Raw genomic sequence first — 18,195 nt, 5'->3', positions numbered from 1 at the left:
ACTGGTGATAAAATTGCTCCTCGAGCTGTGTCTAGGGGAAGGAGGAGGCAAGGCTAGCTCTTCTCAGCCCTAGAAATCTGGCTAGTTCTATCAGAGTGGGAACCCTTTGCATGGGTGGCCTGGGGGTTTATATAGGCCTACCCCCCAGGGGTACAATACTAATCTATCCGGCTGCCGGGCCCGGCTGTCAGTGTCTCCTGCCTTTGGCTTCTCCGCCGACCGCTGGGGCCCTCCGCCTGGTGGGCCCTGCCGACTGGTTGGTGGCTGTTCACTATAGCCGTATCCCCAGTGACGGGGGGTTGGTCATCGTTAGCATGGCTACAGTCCCACCGCCTGGTGGGAGGACACTGTAGCCACACCTGGTCTTGTCAGCTTAATGGCTTGCTTGCCTCGGGGCAAGGGACGGCCGCCTGCTGGGGGCCGGCCCCTCTCTGCTCCGCCCGGTCAAACTTCCGCCGTCTTCCTCGGGGTCACTGTCCGATGGGGCCCGCCTCTGGCAGGCCGTACCGACAGGCCGTCGTGGGGAAGAGGGCTCCGCCTGCTAGGAGCAACGTCAGAGTAGATACGGCACAGTGCTCCGTCGTGCGGAGATCTCCGCCTGTACGGAGCACTGTAGCCATGCCTGTCTCGAGCGTGGGAGGCGACGTGCGTCACTGTAGCCATACTTCGTCTTGTACTCCCGATGGGAGCTCGGCCGCCCCATGGTTGTGAGGTGGTCGCCTGCCCGTTGCCGCCCTCTCTGGAAGGCGGCCGTCAGGTGCCGGCCACTCAGAGCGCCGTAGTGTTGGGTCACCCGCCCTCTGGCAGCCAGCCGGCCTCAAAGGGTGGAGTTTCGGCTTGGGCCTCAGCTAGGCGGAGCTGGCCCAAAGTCTTGATAAATCATGGGCCTCGGGTGAGCCTACCCGTGGCCCATTACTCCACCAGCCGCCTCCGCTAGCCAGCGAGCCGCGAGACGAACAGCCAGTGGCGCCGCCTGTGCCACCGGTCGGGACTATGGTGGCAACGGTCCTGGTTCCCGCGGTCCGCATTCCCATGCGTCGCTATCTGGAAAAGGCGGCCTCGGTGCCGCGGCCGCAGGAGATCGGCGCCTCGAGTTCGTCGGCCCTTGACACCGAGGCGACCAGTGTCGCGCCCGTGGGCTGGGTGCGCGGGGGCGGAACTGGCGCCCAGAACGAGGCGTCCCTTGATGTCCAGGCCAAGCTCCGGGCGGAGGCAGTGGCACTCAAGCGCTGCAACGAGGCCTGCTTGGAGTCGCGCACCGCCATCCGGGTAAGTCATCTTTTGATTTTCTCTCCGAATGTTCTTCTTTGCTTCTTTTGTGGGTGCGCGCAAGCGCACCCACTGGGTGTAGTCCCCAAGTTCCGGGCCGGCTGCTAAGCAGGCGGGTCGGAACTTTAACTTGCAGTTGCGGATTGCTGATTTCGTTTTGTTGTTTCTTCTGTAGGATTATCACAACCTCCGCGCGACTGCCTGCAACTCCAAGGTTCGGGAGCTGGAGGCGCAGATGGCCCATCTCGCCGAAAGCCGGCGTAAGTCTCTTTCTTCTTTCTTCGCGGGGGCGCGCTGGCGCACCTGCGGGCTGTAGTCCCCGAGGTTCAGGCCGACTGCTGAGCAGTCGGGCCGAATCTCCTCAGTTGTTCCTTTTCCCTTGTTGACTACTTCCTTTCTGTGGGGGCGCGCTGGCGTGCCCGCGAGCTGTAGTCCCCGAGGTTCGGGCCGACTGCTGTGCAGTCGGGCCGAATCTCCTCAGTTGTTCTTTTCTTTGTCTTTTCTGCTTGACTAATGTCTTCTTCTCTTCTTTCTTTCTTCAGAGGCTAATGCTGCCCTGCAGCAGCAGCTGGGCGAAGTCAAGACTGCCCTTCTGGGCAAGGAGGCGGAGTGCAACAAGCTGGCGGAGGATCGGGACTTCCTGGTCGCCCAACTTGCCGAACAGGCGGAAACACTCGAGGCGGCCCAGCGGAAGGCGGAGACGGCGGAGACCAGCCTCCTTGCCGAGTTTGAGCCCGAACACTCTGCTTGGGCTGACAAGGAGGCCCAGGTGATGGCCTGCTTCAGCAATATTGAAGACTTGGTCGATGGTAAGTCTTGCTCCCCTGATTTCTTGCTTTGAGCAACCGGCCCCTGCTTATGGTCTTGTCCTTTTTTCTTCTTCTTCCCGTATAGACTTCTCCCGGGCCAGTCCGTAACCGCGATCCAAATGACCGAGGCCCAGCGTGAGGAGCGAAGAGCGGGGGGGGGGGGGTGAAAATCGCCGCGGACTCTTGGCGAACAGGTCCTCAGCATCCAGGCCCGGCTTCGGCCTGCCCACCGCCTGTTGCGCCACCTCCAGCGCACTGGAGCCCAGGCGGTCTCCGCCCTCGGGCCGGGCCTGCCGGCTCCTCGCACCCCAAGTCGGACTGCCGACTGGCTGGAGGTGGCGGCCGACCGCTTGGAGGCCTGGAAAGGCTCAGCAGCCCGGGCAGGAGCGCACCGGGCCTTGGAATTCGTCAAGGCATGGTACCCTGGGCTAGATCTAGCCCAGTTATCCACGTTCCGGCTGGAGGCGCAGGAGGAGTTGGCGGCGGTGGAAGCCGAGATCGTCAATAGGGTGGCGGCGATCACCGACTTCACCGACACGAATGTCTTCGTGCCGGAGGTGGTCGAGGAAGGCAGCGAGGCTCCGCACGAGTGGCTCGGGCTGAACCCGGAGGACATCGAAGACTCTGCCGAAGTCATTGACTCTAGCGACGAAGGGGAGGACAGGGAGGAAGAAGAGGGGTAGGAGGAGGAGGAGGAAGACGAAAGCGACATCGACATGCCGGAGGTCGGGGCGGATGGTCAGCCCCAACCTGACCGGGCCTCAAGCAACGAGCCACGCACCAAGGCGTCGTCTGTTGTTGGCGGCGTTCAAGTGGGGGCGGACCCGCCGCCCGTTCCTCCGACAAATGCCACCGACTCCATCCTCCAGCACTCCGACGCCCCGCCTGCTGTCGGCGATCCCTCTGCTTAGGCGGAGCCGCCTGCCGCGCCAAGTGGTGCGGCCGATTCCAGCGTTCAGCCGGAGCCATTGGCCACGCCATCCGGCACCGGCCAGCCGGATCCCTTTGCCGCACCAACAGGCACTGCCCAGCCGGAGCCCTCTGCCGTTCCTTAGGATTTTATCTGCTTTCTGTTTGCTGCTCTGAACATTTTGTTAAATTCGCGCAATTCCACCCTCGGGGTGTATATCAAACTCTGTTTGAATGTTGGCCAGAGGCCTTTATCCATGTAAAAATATTTTATCATTGCTTGTGCTTGTTGTGCCGACCTCCACTCTTCTTTCCTTTTTCTCCTTGGTTTTTTCCCTTGCCGCCGACCCTTTGGCTTTGCTTTCACCGGCCAGGCGGCCGCTCTACGGACCGTGCCTGGTTCGAGCACTCTAGTTGTTTGTAAGGGGTGCTAGGTTTTAACCATTCAGAGCTTCAGGTAGTAAGGTGGGGGCCGGCCGTCTGGCCGCCAGGCGGCCAGACGACTAGGAGCGATGCCGCCTTCTACTATATGCGCCTTCTTCCTTAGTCGTTTTTTCGTGTGGGGCACTTCTTTGCCACCTTTGCCCGCAATGCAGTCGCTCTGCGAGCTGTGGCTTCTGACAAAGGAGGCTTTGTTGCCGGCACACTACTTGTCCGGCTGCAGGAGGTGGCATATTGTAGAAGGCGGCGAGGCTTCGGGCTGACTGGTCGAACTCGGTGCCAGGCAGAAGAAAAATAAAGTATACATTCTCATAGGCATGACACTTATCATATAGATAAAAAGAGCACGGTCCCCGAGCTCTTCTTGGGGGACCCGGAGTCTTTATACATAATACAAAAGGTAGCGTGATACATACTGATTTCAACTGTAAAACCTTCGGAGGAGGTTTGCGTTCCACGTCCTCTCCGTTTCTTTGCCTGAATCATCTCTCTTGCATGCTCTGGGCTTCTGGGCATCGATCAGATAGTAGGCATCGTTGCCTAGTACCTTACTGATGATAAAAGGGCCTTCCCAAGGTGCCGAGAGCTTGTGCTATCCGGCTGTTCACTGGATCAGCCGGAGCACAAGGTCTACCCCCAGGAAGGACCTTGGCTTTACCTTGCGGTTGTAGTATCGGCGCAGACTCTGCTGGTAGATGGCCGACCGACTGAGTGCCAACAGCCGGCCTTCCTCCAGCAGGTCGACACCGTCTTCTCGTGCTTCCTTGGTGTCCGCCTCGGTGTACATGGTGACCCTTGGGGACTCAAATTTGATATCCGTCGGGATGACGGCTTCGACACCGTAGACGAGGAAGAAAGGCGTGAAGCCTGTTGATTTGTTTGGAGTTGTGCACAAGATCCAGAGGACGGCTGACAGCTCATCGAGCTAGCAGTTGGCCGAACGCTCCAGAGGCTCGACCAGTCGGGGCTTGAGGCCGGACAAAATGAGGCCATTTGCGCGTTCCACCTGGCCGTTTGACTGGGGGTGGGCAACGGACGCTAAGTCCAGGCGGATGCCCTGTGTTGCACAAAAACGGGCCAAGGCTCCCTTGGCGAAGTTGGTGCCGTTGTCGGTGATGATACTGTGTGGGATGCCATACCGCGTGGTGATGTCGGCAATGAAGGTCACGGCAGTCGGCCCATTCAGCTTCTTGATTAGTTTTGCCTCTATCCACTTGGTAAACTTGTCCACCGCAACCAGCAAGTGAGTCATGCCACCGCGGGCCATCTTGAATGGTCCCACCATATCCAATCCCCACACAGCAAAGGGCCAGGCTATGGGAATGGTCTTGAGTGCAGAAGCCGGTAGGTGTGGCTTGGAGTGGAACCTCTGGCACCCTTGACACTTCTGAACTAGCTCCTTGGCCTCTTCCAGGGCAGTGGGCCAGAAGAACCCATGGCGGAAAGCTTTGGCCACCAGGGCTCTTGAAGCCGCATGGTGGCCACACTCGCCGTGATGGATATCTCTGAGTATTGCTTGGCCTTGGTCCGACTCCACACACCATTGATAAACTCCTGTGACGCTTCTTCACACCAACTCTTTGTTGACTATGGTGTACGCCGCAGCTCGCCTCTGTACTTGTCGGGCTAAGATTTCATCGGTTGGCAGCTCCATGTTCACCAGGAACTTGAGGATCGGCTGAGCCCATGAGGGCGCTGTAATTTTTTGACTGCAACTTCTACGATTTGTACGAGGGCGGTTGGGCCGAAAGGCGGTGGGCCGGCGGCGGCTTTCGCCTGCTGTGCTGAAGAAGTCCCTGGGCCGACTGGTGAAATCCCCGGGTCGGGCTCTGAAGTCCCCGGGCCGGGTCCTGAAGTCCCCGGGTTGGTCATGGCTGTAACAGCCCCCGGGCCGCCTGTCAATTCCCCCGTGCCGGCCTCTGGAGCCAGCAAGTCGGATCCGACTGCTTCGGGGGGGGGGCGAACAAAGATGGAGTCTGAATCAGGAGACGGCTTGACAGATTGCTTCAGAAGACGGCGTAGGGAGACACCGGCCGGTATTGCTTGTCGGGTGGAACCGATCCATGCCAAGGCATCTGCTTGCTCGTTGTCATTCCTTGGCACGTGAAGGAACTCGCATCCATCAAAGTATCTGCTGAGTTGCTGCACCAGGAAGCGGTAGGTCGCCATGTTTGCATCCTTGGCGTCCCAGTCGCCTGAAGACTGCTGGACCACCAAAGTCGGAGTCACCATAACACAGGATCCGGCGTATGCCGAGTTCCCTGGCAAGCCGGAGCCCGTGTATGAGTGCCTCAGATTCTGCTACGCTGTTGGAGGCGGCAAAGTGGACTGGCAGTACGTATTTAAGCTTGTCGCCTTTGGGAAAGGTGAGGACGACGCCGGCTCCCAGACCAGTGCGCATTTTTGAACCATCAAAATGCATCCGCCAATGGATGGAGTCTGGCGCAAGCGGCAAATGTTGGGTTTCGGCCCAGTCGACGAGGAAGTCGGCCAACACTTGTGATTTGATGGCAGTGCGAGGCTGGTAATAGATGGTGTAAGGGGCCAGATCAATAGCCCATTTGGCCACTCGGCCTGAAGCATCCCGGCTTCCAATGATCTCAGCAAGCGGGGCCGTGCAGATGACAGTTATGGGGTGCTCCTGGAAGTAAGGCTTCAGTTTCTTGGCGGCAAAATGCATGCTGTAACACATCTTGTGGTAGTGGGGGTAGTTTTGCTTGGAGGTGGACAATACTTTGCTCAAGTAATACACCGGTCTCTGGACCGGCAATGCTTTGTCCTTCTCCTTGCGCTCTACTACCATGACTATGCTGACAACCCGACTGGTGGCTGCCATGTAGAGGAGCATGGGCTCCTTCTCAGTTGGTGCTGCTAGGACAGGCAGGGTTGTCAACATCTTCTTGAGTTGGAGAAATACTTCGTCCGCCTTGTCGTTCCACTCGAAAAAAGTGGTCTTCTTCATGAGTTGGTACAGGGGAAGGGCCTTCTCGCCCAGCCGGCTGATGAAACGGCTGATTGACGCCAGGCAGCCAGTGAATTTCTGCACGTCCAGCAGTCGGGTGGGCACCTTCATCATCTCGATTGCCTTGATCTTCACAGGATTGCACTCTATGCCGTGCTCTGAGACCAGGAAACCAAGAAGCTAGCCGGCTGGTACTCCAAACACACATTTCTCCGGGTTGAGATTAATCTGGAATCGGCGCAGGTTTTCAGAGGTCTCCTTGAGGTCCTCTAACAGAGTGCCGCGCTTCTCCATCTTTCCCACCAGATCATCCACATATACATGGGCATTTCTACCGAGTTGCTTGAGGAGGCACTTTTGCATGCAACACTGAAATGTGGCGCCGGCATTTCTCAAGCCGAACCTCATGGTCAGGTAGTAGAAGGCTCCAAACGGTGTGATGAAGGCGGTCTTTAGCCTGTCGGCCGGGTTCAGCTTTATCTAGTGATAACCTGAGTATGCATCCAAGAAAGTCAACATCTCGCATCCGACTGTGGAGTCTATCACTTGATCAATCCTTGGCAGAGCAAAGGGATCCTTGGGGCAAGCCTCGTTGAGGCTGGTGTAGTCAATGCACATGCGCCACTTCTTGTTCTTCTTCAATACTAAAACTGGGTTAGCCAGCCACTCTGGAAAGAATACTTCCATGATGAATCCGGCTGCCAGGAGTCGGGCTATTTCTTCTCCAACAACTCTTCTCTTCTGTTCTGACAAACGGCGCAAGGGTTGCCTGACTGGCTTGATGTCAGGTCGAACATGTAGTTTGTGCTCGGCGAAATCCTTCGGAACACCCAGCATGTCCTTGGGGGACCACGCGAAGATGTCCCGATTCTCACGGAGGAAATCAACGAGCTTGCCTTCCTATTTGCTATCAAGGCCTGTGCCTATGACAGCGTGCCTCTCCGGGTGCTCTGGGTCCAAGGGTATTTTCTTTGTTCCTTTAGCCGGCTTGAACGAGCCCTCAGCTTCTGATTCCTGGGGTGTGGGTGGCATTTCCCGCTTCTTGCCTGCCAATGCCACCACTCGGTCAAGGAGCTGCTTTTCGGCTGCAATCACGAGGGACTCGGCCAGCCGGCTGCTATTTGCGGCGCAAGCGATCGACTTATTTGCGGCGCATGATAGGGGCTCTGGAGGTCCACCACTTCAAACCAAACTGGCTCTCGGCGAAAGTGATTCTTGTCCCCGAAGAGGACATCAATCTGGGTCTTGCCGACTGTTGAGCAGGAAAGGCCAGGGACTATGCCATGGAATACAGTCCGACTGGGGACGAGCTGCTTCTGCTTGATTCCCAATTTCTCCATCGTATCACGATACAGGATGTTGATGCTGATGCCGCCATCTATCAAGACTCTGGAGAAACGGGCTGCTCGCCTCTCCGTTGCAAGGGTAGCTTCTAGGACCAGGGCGTACGAACCAGGGGAAGGCATCAATTCTGGGTGGTCGGCCCTGCTCTAACTGATAGGCTTTTCGGACCAATGCATGAACTCTGGGGTACTGGAGGCCAGTGCTTGCACTTCTTGTTATTGTTGCCGTCTGCTGCGTCTGTCGTCAGCCATGCTGGTGAACACAACATAAGCCCAGTGTTCCTCTAGGTACTCATCTTGGATGGCGCCGACTGGCTGGGCCGCCGGCTGCTGGGGCTGAGGAGGCGGAGGAGGCAGGAGTCCGTCTCCCTTGGAAATTCTGGTGAGCCAGTGACACTTCCGAGTGGTGTGGTTGGAGGGCTTTGCGCCGCTATGGAATTTGCAGGGCACGTCTAGGGTCTGTTCGTAAGAGAAGGTAGGCAACCAATTGGACTTGCCGCCCTTCTGCCGCTTTGGGGCTGGCTGCCCTTCTGTCTGTTGATCCTCGACCGTTGCCACCTGTCGGCTAGTGGAAGCCGGCTGAGCGGCCTTTCGCTTGTTATCTCCCGGCTGTTGTCGCCGACTGGTGTCACCAGCCGGAGTCCGAGGTGCCTAGGGTGCCACCTTTCCGGATGCGTCAACCAGGATTTCCGCCTTCATGGAGGAGTCGGCCAGGGCGTGCTTGTCAGCGATGACCAGCAGCTCATCAAGATTCTCGGGCTCGTCGCAGAGGAGTCGATGCTTGAGGAGGGTGCCCTCTCGGCACCCGGCAGTAAAGTACTCGATTGCCTGCACCTCGTGCACACCTTCGCAGGAATTGCGCAGCTCGGTCCAGCGTGTGAGGTAGTCGCGAGTTGACTCCATGGGCCTTGGACGCATAAGGAGAGCTGTCGGGGCTTGGGGGCCCTCTTGTAAGTGCTGGTGAAGTTGCGGATGAAGACCTCGGTGAAATCAACCCAGTTGTTGATGCTGCGGGGCTTCAGGCTGTTGAGCCACGTCCGAGCAGTGCCTTGAAGCATGAGCGGGTCGTATTTCACGGCAACGCGCTTGTTGCCGTTTGCTATGCTGACGGCGGTGGAGTAGTTGACCAGCCAGTCCTCCGGTTTCACGGAGCTGGTGTATTTGGGCATGTCGCGTGGGAGGTTGAACCCTTTGGGGAAGGGCTCATCACGAATTCGGGGGCCGAAGCAAGGCGGTCCCAGTGCATCTTCTTCTTCGAGCGCCAGGGATCGGTTGAGACGGTCAATCCGGTGGCAAGCATCGTTCTCTCCGACTCCGTCTCGACGGCCAAGGCGGTCGCCGAGAGTCGGGTGCGTGACAAGAGGCGGAGTGGGGTATCTTGCTCCATGAGGCGGGGGAGGCGGCAGGTCGCCTTGCCGCTCTACTGCACGAGGGCGGCCCTCCTTGTCCCGCTCAATGGAGATGCGTGTCCGACTGTGGCTAGCAGCCGGCTCATTGCCCTTTCCTCCGCGGGCGCCGCCAGTTGGCGTCCGGGAGGTCGCCCCATGGTCTCGGCGTGGGGGCGGCTCGTTGTTTTGCCCGACTGGGTCTTCAGCGCGGCAGGCGGCCTCGTGCTGTGCGGCCGCCGCGTCCAGGAGCTGCTGGACTTGTTCCATCATGTGGCAGAGTTCGTCGCCATTGTACTTGTTCAGCTCATCTGTCACCGCCTGGGCGGCCCGGATGTTTTCTCAAGGCATGTCGTAGACGGGGTGCTCCGCCCCAAACATGGTGGTGATGGTCGCGCCACATTGCCGAACGGCGCCGAGGCGGCTGGGCTCGCCAGGAGCCGGCGTGCCGCCTACGGCCCAGTTCATCTCGCGCCGATAGGCGTCTGATAGTCGGCGCATGCTGGCCAAACGGCCAGCGCTCTCGACGAGCTGAAGGCGGCGTGCCTCCAGCACCTCAGCATCCGTGTCCTTGGGAATGGGCACCGTGAGGTCGCGTAGGGTGGCCTCGAGGGGATCTTGAGCACGCCCGTCCGAGTGCTCCTCGCTGTTGATGACGAGCACCTCTGTGATGGTGCTCCCGCCACTGTACTCGTGAGGAGGAGGCTCATCATAGACCACCATGTCGGTGGGAAATGCGTCGAGCGACTCCGTGTCGGAGTCGACGATCATCAGATCGGTCGAGCCGATGGACTCTAGGTCCACAGCGGGCTCGCTGGTGACATGGAGCTAGTCGAGGAGGCTGACGAGGCGGCTCTCATGGCAGCTTGTTCCCGCGTCGGAGGCCGGCTCGTCGGAGAGGTTGATCTCTTCGACGAGGTCAGCGAGGCAACTCGCCGCGCAGGCGATCTCCATGCCATGCAGCGCATCGAGACTGACGCCGTCGGGCGTGCTGGGCTGGCTTCGCTCGCCAGGAAGGAATAGGGTTCCCGTCTAGAGCAGATCTCCGGGAGACGGTGCACCTCGCCCCATGGTGGGCGCCAAATGTCGGGGGTTGGGTGCGACATATGTCAATGGATGGCTTATCATGGTGGGAGCGAGTAGAACGTCGCCGGTGCCTGGAAGCGGGATAAGGCATAGACACGAACGCCGGCGTACTTTACCCAGGTTCGGGGCTCTCCTAGGAGATAACACCCCTAGTCCTGCTCTGCGGGGTCTCTGCACGATCACTAAGGCACAAGTGATACAATGGCGCTCCTTGAGCTGTATGCTAGAGGTAGTAGGAGGCAAGACTTAGCCCTCTTCCTGCTCTGATCGGTGGCTAGTTCTAATGGGGCCGAACCCTTTGCATGGGTGGCTTGGAGGGTTTATATAGGCCTACCCCCCAGGGGTACAATGTTAATCTGGCCGACTGCTAGGCCCGGCTGTCAGCGTCTCTAGCCTCTGGCTTCTCCGCAGACCGCTGGGGCCCGCCGCCTGGCGGGCCCCGCCGACTGGTTGGTGGCTGCTTAATGTAGCCGTGTCGTTAGTGACAAGAGCTTGGTCACCTTTGCGTGGCTACAGTCCCGCCGCCTGGCGGGATATCACTGTACCCACACCTGGTCTCATCAGCTTAATGGTATGCATGTCTCGGGATAAGGGATGGCCGCCTGCTGGAGGCCGGCTCCTCTTGAATCCGCTTCGTCAAGCTTCCGCCGTCTTCCTTGGGGTTGCTGCCAGATAGGACCCGCCTCCGGCGGGCCGTACCGACAGGCCATCGTGGGGAGCAGGACTCTGCCAGCCCGGAGCAACGTCAGGGTAGATATGGCACAATGCTCCGTCGTGCGAGGATGTCCATCTGTACGGAGCACTGTAGGCACGCCCGTCTCGAGCGTGGGAGGCGACGTGCTTCACTGTAGCCATACCTTGCCTTGTACCCTTGAAGGGAGCTCGGCCGACCGTAGTTGTGAGGTGGCCGCCTGCCCGTTGCTGCCCTCTTAGGAAGGTGGCCGCCAGGAGCCGGCCAACCGGATCACCGTAGTCTTGGGTTACCCGCCCTCTGGCAGCCAGCCACTGAGCCAGCCGGCCCCAGAGGGCGGAGTTTCGGCTTGGGGCCCAGCTTGGCAGAGCTGGCTCAAAGTCTTGGTAAATCTTGGGGCTCGGGTGAGCCTACCCGTGGCCCATTACTCCGACACACTGGGAACGCAAAACATGGTTCGATTACTAGGTGGTTCTCTAAGACACCTAGGGTCATAATACTAACTCCAACATATATGTCAAGGCAGCAGAGTACCTCAACTCACCGATTAGTGTAGTTAATCTAGACCAAAGGAACATCGAAACGGGAGGAAGGGATTTTGCAAATGCTTCAGACTATTTATAAACCTGGGATGACTCGGATAGCATAACGGCTGTAAATGCTCAAAAGAATTTGAGACATGCTACAAAAATGGTGGCATAGCCACTCATAAGAACAATATCAAGGTTTCGAGATCAACAGTTAACATACGGAGGTAGAAACTGAACTGAGGTTTAAATCCAACAATTTATAAGTCTACGGATTAGTAACACATGATCCTGATAGAAAGAAGGGAAAGCCTAGTTCCTTAACCCCGTAGGAAAGATAATATGACTCGGATCAGAGGGCCTGAGGTATAAGGAGTAAAAAGAGCCTTACGTTCCAGCCCACAAACAATTCCCCTACATATAACTAAAGAAATTCTAGACTCAACTTCGACCAGTTTGGCTTGGTAATCCTACAGGCAGTCAGGATCTAATACCAAAACTGTCAGGACCCCAACTCAATGCCACATCAATCTAGCATGTAACACCTCATATCACTTTGCGGCCTCACGCACGGTATTCCCACGGGTGTCGCCTTACCTTTGCCCGGGACCGTTTGCGCCTTTTGGCACACGTATATGATAGTGTCGCTAGCATCCATATGATAAGGAGCCCGGGCTGACATGGCTAGTCGTAAACCCAAAGTGGCACAAACTTACAGGGACAGGCGTCCATGACCCAGCATCGAACGTGTCGGTCATTAGCGAGTGAATCTAGGATGTAGCACTGGGCTAGTAGGACTACGGTAAACCGGGCTATAGCTTGCTAACAGGACTCCGGTATTCATCGCGTGACATTTCCCCGAGGGGACAGACACAGGAACAAGGAAGGACACATGCCGGCCAGCCTAAGTGTTCCGGAGCAGTAGCAAGCTACCATAGCTCAGTGGAAGCACTAGGATACATTTCCCGGTAAGAGAGGCTACTAAGGATAAACAACTAGATAGTAAGATCCCACACATACCTAGCATTTCAATAACATACACACAATATGCTCGATATGTGCAAATACAACATAGCATCACAACATGACTCTACAACTCAAGTATTTTATTCAATAGGAGATATTACAAACATGGGTCTCACGACCCAACATTCAGAGCATACAAGTCAAAGCAAAAGCGGAAGCTTAACATGTCTGAGTATAGACATCTACAAATGAAAAAGGCTGAGAAGCCTGACTATCTACCAGAACCTGCCGAGGGCACAAGATCGTAGCTGAGGCAACAAGCTAAACATCGAAGTCCACGCGGAACTACTAGTTAGACGGAAGTCTCTGCAAAAACGTAAAATAGGCAAACGTGAGTACAAATGTACCCAGCAAGACTTACATCAAAACTAACTACATATGCATCATTATCAACAAAGGGGATGGTGGGGTTTAACTGCAGCAAGCCAGCTTTGACTCGGTGGCTATCCTAACTACAACTGCAAGTAACTCTTTTGAGGTGGCGCACACGAGTCCACATATTCACCATATCAATACACCACTATGGATCCGCTCCCATCTCCCTATGAGAACGACATCCATAGCACTCACGCTTATCTTGCGTATTTTAGAGTATCCACTTTCACTTGTCTATGAACTATTATAGGCAACCCAGAAGTCCTTTACCGCGGACGCGGCTATTCGAATAGATGAAGTTAACCCTTCAGGGGTGTACTTCTTCACACACGCTCTCACCACTTACCGCCGTTTACACGACATGTACTCGGCAACCTTCAAGCGGAAGCCCAGCGTGGGTGTCGACCACAGCCTACCTAAACACTCAAGTCTCTATCTAGGTTTATCGCCTATTCAGGTTCCATCCACAGGGAGTCCGGCCGAGGTTTCCACATATGTCCATGAATGATGTGTACAGGGTTCCGTGACAGCAAACGGGCGCCCAGCATACCCGGCCACGTGCCTACCGCATCACAGCCCACCCCTCCGGTCAGTGCTGCCCACGGCCTCCAGCATACTACAAACACTAGAAACTACTTGCAACTCCTGGACAGAGGACAAGGGTGATCAAGAAGCTGAGAGGGTCCATTGGTTTCGGGCCCAATGCATGGTAGTAACTGTTTCATGGATCACAAACACAGAACTCAGTTCCTGAGGACGGTTTCAATGAGACAACCCACCATGTACTCCTACATGGCCTCTCACCGCTACCTTTACCAAATCGTGTTCACACACTTAGCTCACACACAGTAGGACATGTTCACACACCTCTGATTCATCCCTGATGAATCAGACCTGACTCAACTCTAAGCAGTAGCAGGCATGACAAACAAGCATGAATGAGTAGGCACAATAGGGATCAAACAACTCCTACTCATGCTAGTGGGTTTCATATATTTACTATGGCAATGATAGGTCATGCAGAGGATAAAGGGGTTCAGCTACCGCAGCAAGTAACAGATGAATTGTTGTTGTCCTAATGCAGTAAAAGAGAGCAGGAGCGTGAGAGTAGGATTGTATCGGAATGAACAAGGGGGTTTTGCTTGCCTGACGGAGTGGTAATGGAATACTGCCCTTCAGTTGGATACTCATGAATATCCTCGGAGGCAGAACCTACCACGAAGAACACATCGAAACACAATCACCACATGGCAATATGCAACAATATGATGCATGCAATGACATGGGAAAAATGAGTGTGTTTGGGCTAGTGCAACTTGGAACAGATTGGTTTGAGTTCATTTGAAACAAGGATTCAAATGCAAACCCAAAATAAGAGGTCATATTAGTGCATTAACTTGTTTCACCTATACAGCAAGGTTAGGTTGCTCTAACATGCATGAAAATGGTACAGATGGATAGATTTGATTTTTGTGATCATTTTTCATATATAAAACTTTGCATTTGGAGTTACAGATCAATTTCTATGAATTTCTAAAGTTTTTACTATTTTCTGGAATTTCCTGTATAAGAATAATTCCAGTAATTGAATTAATGCATCAGCATTGCGTCAGGGTGACGTCATCAGTCAACAGAGCTGGTCCAGGTCAAACTGACCAGTGGGTCCCGCGTGTCAGTAGTTAGTTAAAGTAACTAAAATTAGTTAGTGCTGACCCTAGCTTAATTAGTAGAGCGAGCCCCACTTGTCATAGACTCAGGGGGTAGTCAACCTGGACCCGCCCAGTCAAAGTCAACGGGGTCAGACCCGCCGGCGTTTAGCCGCCGGCGAGGCCAGACGCGGCGGTGGGAGTGCGTTTTCGTGCTCCAGTGACCAAATGGATGGTGGAGACCATTTACGCGTAGCTGGGAACGAGCCGCATCGTTTGGTGGCAGTGGGGGAGCTCGGGGTGGCCGGGAACGTCGTCGGCGACGACCTTGGTGGTCGCCGGAGTAGGGTGAAGTCGAACCCGAAGCTACAGGGTACGGCGAGGGGCGTGGAGTGGTGCTACGGGTTCCTGCGAGTGCGGGGAGTGTGTTGGACATTGGGGTGTGGCCAGTGGGTGGCCGGAGTCACGTCGGCGACGAGCTCGGCGGCGGCGCGTGCGGTGGAGCTTCATGCAGTCGCTACGGTGCACAAGAAGGAAAACGGAGAGGATGGGAAGGCAGCTGAGCTCACGGCGGTCACGTAGGAGCAAATAGCGCAGTCGGGGATGAGCTGATGCGGTAGCAACGGCGAAGGGGATCTGCGGCGGTTCTCAATGAAGTCGAGCTTGAAGAGGACGAAGCAGGACGCGCGAGCGCTCGGGGCTCGGTCTGCTCGACGGAGACGACGACGACGAAGCTGTTTGACTTGGTGGCGCGGCGCGGGGACGACGGAGAACGCGAGAACTACGGTGGCACGGGCGCAGCAGCGTCGGTCATGGTGCGGGAGAGCGAGGGAGAGAGGAAGGGGGCGAGTGAGGTGTTCACGGGGTCGGGGCGGCGACGTGGAGCTCACCTAGGTGTCCAGGGGTGCAAGCGACAAGCAGGTGGCGCCGTGGCGAGCTCGTGCTCACCGGCGTCACCTCTGTGCCTGCCTGGCGAGGACGAAGCAGCTGGCTGGCATGGGCCAGCACAATGCTGGTCCTGCCAGGTGGGCTGCGGCCAGGTAAGTTCCCTCCTTCTCTTTTATTTTCTGTTTTCTATTTTTCTGTAACTGTGTGGCTTTATTAAAAATACTTAGACATCTTTAAAAATCCTGAAAATAATCAGGGGCTCTGTCTAGATTATTTCCAACAGCCCACACTTATTTTCAGAATTATTTGGGCATTTAAAATATTTTATAGCATTTATATGCCTAAATGCAAATAGTAATGATTTAATCCAATGACCTTATGTGTCCTAGAAAAATGTGAACCCATTTTGTCAGAGGTTCTAACCCAAAACAAAAAGGGTAGACTTTTTAGAAGGGCATTTCAGGTTCATTGAAAATAATTTTAGTAAACCCTAGTTGTTTTCAGGGGGTGCTGGGGGTTCTGTCATCCCCATTTCAAGTTTTCTGGAAAAGTAAACATGTTGCAACACTCTAATGCATGAACCAGCTAGGATGTGACAATCAACTAGGCCACTGTAATGTAATCATGCTTTTTCATTATCTGTGCAAACAGGGTTATTCAGCTGCATTTTGGTGGAACTGCACAAATGTACGGATGGAACCAGCATATATGCAGAGTGCGAGGTGTGCCAAGTAAAAATTACCGACACCAACCATGCTCCATGCACGCATTGGCATCCACCACCACCAGTGGGATGTGTGACGCTCTTTGTGGACAGATATTTCTCAGTAGCAAATCTTCTAACCAAATACTAATAGCTTATATTGGCAGTTTTCTAGGAAGTACTCTTTTCTGAAAGAAGCACCAATCTATTTTTCTTTATTTGTACACAGTCTCACAACTTTGACCCAAAGGTCCAGAGCTATTTTAGGGTGATTGGCATAGTACTCGCAGACGGATTGTAAGCATGATTTTCATTAGCTGTCACACTGATTGTAAGCATGAGCAGGTGGAAGATTAGGTTAGTGCGAAGCTTACCTTAAACCGCACCGCCGTCATTGAGATAACGCGACCATCGAGGGAACCGCGGAGAACAGTGGGGAAGCGACGTCGCGCCATCTAGCCTCTGGTACGTCCATTTTGCATCATGCTTTTATATCAATATTTATTGCATTATGGACTATTATTACACATTATATCTCAATACTTATGGCTATTCTCTCTTATTTTACAAGGTTTACCATGAAGAGGGGAATGCCGGCAGCTGGAATTCTGGCTGGAAAAGGAGCAAACATTGGAAACCTATTCTGCACTGCCCCAAAAATCCTAAAACTTCACGAAACATCTTTTTGGAATTAATAAGAATTATTGGGCAAAAGAAATACACCAGGGGGCCCACACCCTATCCAGGAGAGTGGAGGGCGTGCCACCCCTACTGGGCGCGCCCCCTGTCTCTGGACCCCCTGGTGGGCCCCCGGTGTCCATCTTCTGCTATATTAGAGCTTTTACCCTGGAAAAAAACATGGGCAAGCTTACGGGACGAAACTCCGCCGCCATGAGGCGGAACCTTGGAGGAATCAATCTAGGGCTCCGGCGGAGCAGTTCTGCCGGGGACACTTCCCTCCGGGAGGGGGAAATCATCACCAACGTCATCATCAATGATCCTCTCATCGGGAGGGGGTCAATCTCCATCAACATCTTCACCAGCACCATCTCCTCTCAAAACCCTAGTTCATCTCTTGTATCCAATCTTGTATCAAAACCACAAATTGGTACCTATGGGTTGCTAGTAGTGTTGATTACTCCTTGTAGTTGATGCTAATTGGTTTACTTGGTGGAAGATCATATGTTCAGATCCTTAATGCATATTATTACCCCTCTGATTATGAACATGAATATGCTTTGTGAGTATTTACGTTTGTTCCTGAGGACATGGGTGAAGTCTTGCTATTAGTAGTCATGTGAATTTGGTATTCGTTCGATATTTTGATGAGATGTATGTTGTCTTTTCCTCTAGTGGTGCTATGTGAACGTCAACTACATGACACTTCACCATTATTTGGGCCTAGAGGAAGGCATTGGCAAGTAATAAGTAGATGATGGGTTGCTAGAGTGACAGAAGTTTAAACCCTAGTTTATGTGTTGCTTCGTTAGGGGCTGATTTGGATCCATATGTTTAATGATGTGGTTAGGTTTACCTTAATACTTCTTTTGTAGTTGCAGACGCTTGCAATAGGGGTTAATCATAAGTGGGATGCTTGTCCAAGTAAGGGCAGTAACCAAGCACTGGTCCACCCACATATCAAATTACCAAAGTACCGAACACGAATCATATGAACGTGATGAAAACTAGCTTGACGATAATTCCCATGTGTCCTCGGGAGATCCTCTCTCATTATTAGAAATTATCCAGGCTTATCCTTTGCTACATGAAAACCTTACCGAAAACCGCTTATCATTTCCTTCTGCTCCTCGTTGGGTTCCACACTCTTACTTATCGAAAGGACTACGATTGATCCTCTAGGTCATCAAGACTCTTTTATGGCGCCGTTGCCGGGGAATGTAGCGCTTTTGGTGAGTGGAACTTGGTAAGGAAACATTTATATAGTGCGCTGAAATTTTCTGTTACTTGTCACTATGGAAACTAATCCTTTGAGGGGCTTGTTCGGGGTATCTTCACGCCAACCAGAAGAGCAAAGAGTTGCTTCTCAACCTACTGAACTTTATGAAAATATTTACTTTGAGATTCCTTCGGGTATGATAGAGAAACTGCTAGCTAATCCATTTGCAGGAGATGGA

The sequence above is a fragment of the Triticum aestivum genome, chromosome 5B, assembly GCF_018294505.1.
Source record: "Triticum aestivum cultivar Chinese Spring chromosome 5B, IWGSC CS RefSeq v2.1, whole genome shotgun sequence".
NCBI classification, from domain to species: domain Eukaryota; kingdom Viridiplantae; phylum Streptophyta; class Magnoliopsida; order Poales; family Poaceae; genus Triticum; species Triticum aestivum.
This window is presented reverse-complemented; position numbering follows the sequence as displayed.